This window comes from Octodon degus, unplaced genomic scaffold (genome assembly GCF_000260255.1).
Source record: "Octodon degus isolate 3935 unplaced genomic scaffold, OctDeg1.0 scaffold00122, whole genome shotgun sequence".
Lineage (NCBI taxonomy): Eukaryota > Metazoa > Chordata > Mammalia > Rodentia > Octodontidae > Octodon > Octodon degus.
In genome coordinates this window covers 8,491,625-8,499,325 of record NW_004524698.1, presented here as the reverse complement: position 1 = coordinate 8,499,325, position 7,701 = coordinate 8,491,625, and the positions used below count along the sequence as shown (strand labels likewise).

At 42.4% G+C, this 7,701-nt stretch overlaps 1 pseudogene; it reads right to left on the bottom strand.

Moving 5' to 3' along the window:
* Positions 1 to 323: 323 nt before the first annotated feature.
* On the bottom strand, positions 324 to 7,701 carry LOC101567269 (annotated as a pseudogene).

The window sequence follows — 7,701 nt, the reverse complement described above, 5'->3', positions numbered from 1 at the left end:
TTGAACCGTGGTCCCTGTGCTTTGCTAAGCTTGTTCCAAGTAGGTGCTTTACACCACTGAGCCATTTCACCAGCCCTAAGCCATCTCACTAGCCCTTAGCCCATTTTTAAGGATTCCTAATTTTTTTTTGTCTTTGTGCAAGATTTATTTTTTTATTTTATTTATTTATTTATTTGCAGAACTGGGGATTGAACTCAGGCCCTTGCGCTTGCCTGGGAAACGCTTATTCTACTGAGCCATCTCCCTGGCTTCCTTTGCAAGATTTATTAAATGTCTTCACACAGCAGCCTCCATTTGCAGATACTGCTGCCAAGAACAACCTGTTAAGCGGTAGGGAATGGCTGGGGAATGGTGGGCAGCTCTGGCTTCCCACCCTTCTGCTCTGAGATGAGAGTGGCAGGCAGGATCTCATCTTTGGGTTCCGCAGTGCTCACATGGTCAGGCAGAGGCTTCTTACTACTTGGATCCCAGGGCAGCATGATCTTTACTTTGATGTCCAGCACACCCTGTCTGAGCAGCACGTGGCACCCGGCAGTGTCAACATAGCAGCTGACAGGGTCCCCAATGGGGATCCAGTCCATCCACAACTTCATGGACTTAGCCCTCTGTCCACAGAGTTTCCCAGACCCCATAACCTCACAGCCTTAGGCTCCACTCTCCATGAAAAACTGTAGCACACCTAGAAGGCCCTCCACACAGCAAGCCCTCCTAGGAGTTTTTTTGTTTTTTTTTTTTCAGAACCAACAAGGGTTTATTCCAGGAATATAAGGATGGTTCCACTTAGGCAAAATAATGAATGCAATTCATACATAAACAGAAGCAGGGACAAAATGCACATGATCATGCCAAGTGATACAGAAAAATCCTTTGACAGAATCCAGCATCATTCGTAAAAACCTTAAAGAAAATTTCTTAAAAGGACTTTATATCAATATGGTAAGTGCAAGGGGCTTGGCCCTAGCTCAGTTCTTTAAGTGGCAGCTTCAGCAAAGCTATCAGCCTCAGGTTGCTGGAGTTCGATCCCCACAACACTCCAGCTAGCCAAACCACCCCTCAGGGCATTCGGAGACAAAAAAAAAAAAAATCCTTATTAAAAAAAAAATATGGTAAGTGCTATTTGTGACAAACTGACTTCTGAGGTCATATGAAGTCATTTCTATTACGTTGCCACCACGCTGCCTAGCTTGCTATTTGGGGTGAATTGATGTTTTTTTCTCTTCTCTTTTGTTGTATCTTCTTTTTATTTATTTTTAATTTCTTTCTTTCTTTTTCCTTAGTGTTTTTTTTCCATAATTTTATTGAGAAACAAATAGCAATGAGACAATTTCAAACTAAATTGGTAGGACAGTTTCAATAATTAACACATTGCATACTTTCTTCCAGTGTTGTTTTTTTTTAAATTTATTTATTTATTTATTTATTTATTTATTTATTATAACATATATACCAGAGATACATTTTCTCATACATAGAAGTAGAGAAAGGTAGAGGGGCTCATTGATGTGCAGCCGCTCCTCCTAGGAGTTCGTAATGCAGAGATTCCACCTGGGCAATGGCACAGAGACCTCTCATTGCCTCCTTTTCAGCATAAAGCCCTACACGGTCCTCAGAGAAGCCAAACCTCTTCTGAACAACAGGATCAACTCGCGGATCCTCCAGCCCTTCTCACCAAAAACATTCAGTGTCCTGGTGGCTAAAATGATCATTTCTGTCCTGGTGGGTGTAACTCTGACTTCAACGCCAGAGGAGCCATCTTCAGTCAGCTCCCCAGTGAGGAACTCATTCAGTTCAGCTTTGAAGATGCCATCAGTGACAGACTTCCTCTTCTTAGAGATCTGCACCGCCATCTTTCCACTGTGCACCTCCAAAAGCAGGATTCCTAAATCTTAAATGTTTTAATAGTACTGAAAAGTTCGAGTCAAAGTCGGCTCTGAGTCTCAAGGAAAACTTTTACTTATGAGCCTCTGTAAAAATAAAAAAGAAAGTTAAATACTTTCAACATATGATGGCATATAGTAAACATTCCTTTTCCAAAAAGAGGAATATGGAGATAGAAAAATATCCAGCGAAAGCAAGACTGAAACCTAAAAGGAGAAATATTAAATGCTGTAGTTCCATGTTCAGCATCCAAGTCAAGTTATGGAAAGATGTGAACTCCAAAGAGCTTGGGCACTCTCATTCCTACAGCATTGCCAGTGGCAACCCACATAGTTTCTTTCTTGGGTCAGTTCTGTTCACTGTCTGTGACTTTCCTCAGCAAACAATCCATGTTCCATACATATGTACTTTCTGTGATCTCCACTGTACTTTTGGCTTCACTCTTATAACTTTACACACGACCTTGTCAGGGACAGACTGTCTGACCTCTCTGCCCTTCCTTTGCAATCTGGGTGGAAGCCTTCCAGATCTCACAGCTCTTACATTATGCGTGTCTGAAAAACCACCAAATGGATGATGCCAAGATTGGCCATATGGTGAAAGTGTGCAGGCCACCTTGGATCATTGTGATACAGGGAGAAAAACTGGTCTCGGGTGGGTGACCTCCAAACGATACAGGGAACCTCCAAATGACATATGGAAAAATGATCTCCCAACCTGACCTGCACGAGTTCGTGTTCTCTACAACTGAAGAATGAATTTTGGGAACAAACGAAGGTTAGGAGCAGAATATATTTATCAAGAGAAAGAAAGCTCCTGTTCAAGAGAGGGACAGGAGAGGAGGCCCAAGCAGGTAGTTCCCCCCAGGAAGTTGTATTTTGCAGGGACTTTTATAGAGGAAAACCATGCAGTGAGGCGGGTCTGAGGTGGTAGAGAAGACATGGGAACTCGCTTAGTTGGGCATGAGGTGGGACAAAACTATGGTCAACCAGTGAGATTACAAGCACCATTGCTCAGGTAAAATTGATTAAATCCAGTATCAAATGGGGAAGCAAGTCATGTAGCAAGCGGGCAAGAATGTGGGACAGTGTCTCTTCCTGTTGGGGGTTGGGCTAATGACTCAATAGGGCTCTTTTAAGGTTATTGATACCTATTTAGAATATCAATCCCTGATATCCGTCCCTAGGGAAGTATGTAGCTGTGTTTCCTCTTTTTGTCTTGGTCTTGAGATGTGGCCCATATGGGAGTGTCTGTCTCTTCCAAGTTGCAAAGTCACCTTGTCTTCCATCTTGTCTCCTTGTGGGTCTGGCCCTATCTGACTGCCTATAATATTTCTATTTAACTCAGCTGCCTACAACAATGGCATAGATGGCTGAGTATTGTGTACCAAATACCAGTGTGGAGGACCACCTGAGCAGCTCTCCTTGAAAGAAGAGCGACTGTCTCCATTTTGACTGAGCCTGACCCTCGTATTGTTCTGCACAGAGCTGGCTAGGACTTCTGTTTATCCTTCAGTTGGCCTTAAGCAATGTATATTGGTCTAGCTGAGGTGCTGGTGATAGTCTTTGAAGGTGGCTTGCGTGTTTCCCTGGTAACCTAGACAGCTGCTCCTTAATGTGAGCCGGGTGGAGACAGGACGGAAGAGCCAATGTTCTGTGCCGCCAGCTGGGATCGAGCCTCGAGATAGAGGCTATGACTTCCTGGGGCTTGAAAGACTACATCAAAGCTGAAGCACCAGACTTACCAGAACATTAAATACTATATAATGCAGATTACTCTCTCTGCATATCCTCTCTGCATATGGTAGAGGTAAATGTAGGCCACCCACCTAGCTCAGCTCATAGTAGTCACCTACTTCCCACAATTCTTAATCAATCCTCCTCAAGCCACTCCTCCACTGAATAAAATCGGGTGAGGCCCTGGGTCACTGTCTTGGTTCAGGAAAGCCATCTTTGTGGCTGATTTTAGAGCCCCTTGACTCCCTGATGATTGAAAATATAACTTAGTGTCTTTATGTTCGCTGTGGGTTACATTGAAAGTGGTAGATTGGAATTAACTTAATGGGATTCCAATAATGTAACTTTTCGATTACATATATTGGTTTCTTGGACCAAGATGAGGATCTGGAAGTGTCTCCTACATACCCGGAAGAATTCCCTAAGTAGCCAGGGCCCAGAGGCTCTGTCTCAGTTACTTTTCACTCATTACTGGGACAAAATACCTGGCACCCAAAATTAAGGAAGGAAAGGTTTATTTAGCTTTAGTTAGTAAAGGTTTCAATCCATACTCAGCTGGCTCCAAGGCAGAGTGGAACATGGCAGAGGGCAATAGATCTTGGCAGCAGAAAACAGCAAGAGCAAAAGGAAAGGAAGCAGCTGCAGCATCTAGGAAGCCTCTTTTCCTTCCATGATGGCTGCAAAGACCAGAGCTCCTCCGAGGAAGTGGGACGAACCATCCTTCTTTAATTCTCTTTATATATCCTTTAAGTGCTGAGTTACTCTAGGGAGGGCCCTTCATGCCCTAAGGAGGGGTCTCCATGGCATAGGGAGGGGGTGTAGAACTACACAATTGTCCATGCCCTCCTCTTGCACAGGATGAGGATGTTTTCAAAATAAGAACCTTAGCTTTCTGCTGAGTCATTTAATTAAACTTCTAAGCTCAATTTGACACAATGCATCAACCACTACTGTTGTATGTTATAAGTCAGTGCCAAAAGAAACAATGAGCAGGCTGATGAATATAGCTTCAGAGGTCTCACTGAGATTAGTCTCTAAGTGAGCCCAGAGCCACAGAAACATCTCACATTTGTTGAGGGCTAAAAGCAGGCTAAGGAATGTGTATAACTACTTTGGTGAACACAAACTACTCTCTCTTTTGACTTGAGCATTTACCTAACTATGAGTTTACACAATGCTAGCCATTAATATCCCAAGCAAGGAATCAAAGACCAGACAGGGCACCAGCAGGAGAAGTTGTTATCTGCAGCCTTGAATCCCAGCTTGCTGGAATTTACAAGAGACAACAGTTCTCCTTGGGCTCTTTATTGCTCTTTGCTCCCTCGGGACATCAGGCTTCTGTCTTATATCTCTATCTCTTCACAGTACAGGCTCTCTTTTCAAATGAAAGCTTTACAGTTTGCACCCTTGAACCCAAAAATGGTGGGTCTTGGATCTTGCTGATTTCTGAGATGCTTTCAAACCATGTTTCCTGATGGAAAGTACTGGATTTCCCTTTTTTTTTTTTTTTCAGAACCAGGGATTGGACTCAGGCCCTTGCACTTGCCAGGGAAGCGCTTATTCTACTAAGCCATCTCCCTGCACCCCCCTTTTATGTCTTTTAAGATTTATTTTTTGAAGTACTGGGGATTGAACTCAGTACCTTGCACTTGCCAGGCAGGCACTTATGCCACTGAGCTATCTTCCCCAGCCCTTTTTATGTCTTTTAAATACTAAGATTAGGGGCCGGGGAGATGGCTCAGTGGAATAAATACTTGTCTGGCAAGCGCAAGGGCCTGAGTTCAATCCTTGGTTCTACAAAATTAAATAAATAAATAAGTACTAAGATTTTCCACAACCGTACTCCCCATAGTCCCATATTTGAAATTCTTCCTTTTTGATGAAATTACAAATGTTTCACATCTTCTTTATGCTCCTGATTTTCATTGTAGATATGGGTAAAAGCAGCCAGCGTTACCCATGCTACAGAATATAGGGATGCTTTGAAATTTTCTCTGCCTATAATCTCAGTCTATCACAAATTCTTAGGACATGACCAAAATATCTGATATCTGCAATTTATTGTTTTTATTTTTTATTTTTGGCAGAACCGGGGATTGAACTCAGACCCTTGCACTTGCCAGGGAAGCGCTTATTCCACTGAGCCATCTCTCTGGCCCCAGGATATCTGCAATTTAAAGAAGGGGTTTATTTTGGCTTTCAGTTCGGTAGTTTCAGTCCACAGTCAGCTGGTTCCAAGGTATGAATGGCATAGTAGAATGGCATGGGAGAGGAAAGCTGTTTCTTCCATGGAGATCAGGAAGCAGAGGGGAACCAGGAGTGAGAATCCACCCCTATAGGTCACACCTCTAGTGATCCACATTTTCTGACCAGGCCTCTTCTCTGAGTAGTAAGTCAGCTATGAAATCATTAAAAGCCTAATCTACCAATCACCTCTAATCAATCACCTACGAAAAGCTCCACCTCTAAATGAGACTTATTTTTTTAGTACAAATTTGAATTCATGCAGTTTGTAGCCCTCTTGAGGAGTGGTTACCTGTACATACAACTGCTTATTTTGTTTTTTTAATCTTCTCTCCCTCTCTCCTTTAGCAGTCCTATTTTTTAATTCTTTTTGATATTAATCTTAACTTTGAATATGAGAGACTTTACAGAGACATTTTAGATTGAAATCATAAACATGCTCACTACTCATTTTTGGTTTGGTTTGGTTTTGGTTTTTATCTTTTTGAAACAAGATTTCACTATGCAGTTCAGGCTGGCTTGAACTCACTGTGTACTCCTGGTTGGCCTCAAACTTGCTATGACCCTCCTGTCTCAGCCTCCTGAGTGCTGGAGTTACAGGATGCCACACCTGGCTTTACTCATAATATTTTTCCTACTTATGTTGTCTGGGATTTGAACCCAAGACCTTTTGCCTACTAGGCAACCACTCTATCACTGAGTTACACCCCTAGTACCCTAAAAAAAAATTTAAAGACTATTATATTTGGAAACATTCCAACATTTTAATAAAAAGGAGGTTCTATCTCTGAATCAATTTGAAACAATGAAAGAATTGTGATGGTTGCTCAAGGGAGTAAAACATCACAGGACTTCTAGAATACTGTTAGAAAATTTTATGATTTCAAAGGAGTGATTTTCCTTTTTGTTATCCACTCTGTAAATACAAAATTGCATTCTGTTTGATTCTAAATATCTGTTTGATTATAAATGTTTTTCAGGACTAATGAAACTCACCAGGGACAAAGTTGTAATCCACAATCAGTTTATTAACATTCCTGAAACAAGGGGGAGTGTTTACTAGATGAGTTTGAGTTAATCAAGAGTGAAAACCAGGGGTGGGGTGGTGGCTCAGAGAGTGCCTGACTTGCATGTAGGAGGCTCTGGGTTCTTCCCCTCCTGTACTGCAAAGAAAAACTCAAAAAAACAAAACAAATATGGTAGAAGCAAGGCTCTTACAGGATTTGGTGAATGACAGAAAATAGGTAAAACTTAAAGAGCTTTAATAGGCTTAAGCAAACAAGTGTATGGAAGTGGATAACATCAGGTCTAAGCAGAGAAATGTTTTGTTTCTTTAGAAACTACGAAACTGAATGTTATGGGTTAGATCTTGATGACCACTCAAGCCTCCTTTGCTCAGAAGTGGGACCTTCGGAGGGTAAATGGATTGTGGGGGTATTGTAGCAGACCTCCCGTTAGAAGGTGAGGTCTGGAAGGGGGCCGTGGTTCACTGTGCGCAGGATCTCTAAGACTGTAGCTCTCTTCTGCACCCACCCCTCACTCACTTTCTGCTTCCCAGTCTCCATGAGGTGAGCAGCCCTTCCCCTTCTGCCATGCTATTTATCTTGGTTGCTGTCTTCTGTTGCTGAGACCAAATACCCAACACCCAAAATAAAAGAAGGAAAAGTTTATTTAGCTCATAGTCTGTGGAGGTTTTAGTCCATAATCAGCTGACTCCAGAGGTGCACACAGCACTGGGCAACAGTTTAAGGTGGCAGAAGACAGAAAAAGCAAGAGCAAAAGGGGAAAGTGACCCTCTTGTCTTCACTCACATCACATGCTGGCTCTCCACCCACACCATCTC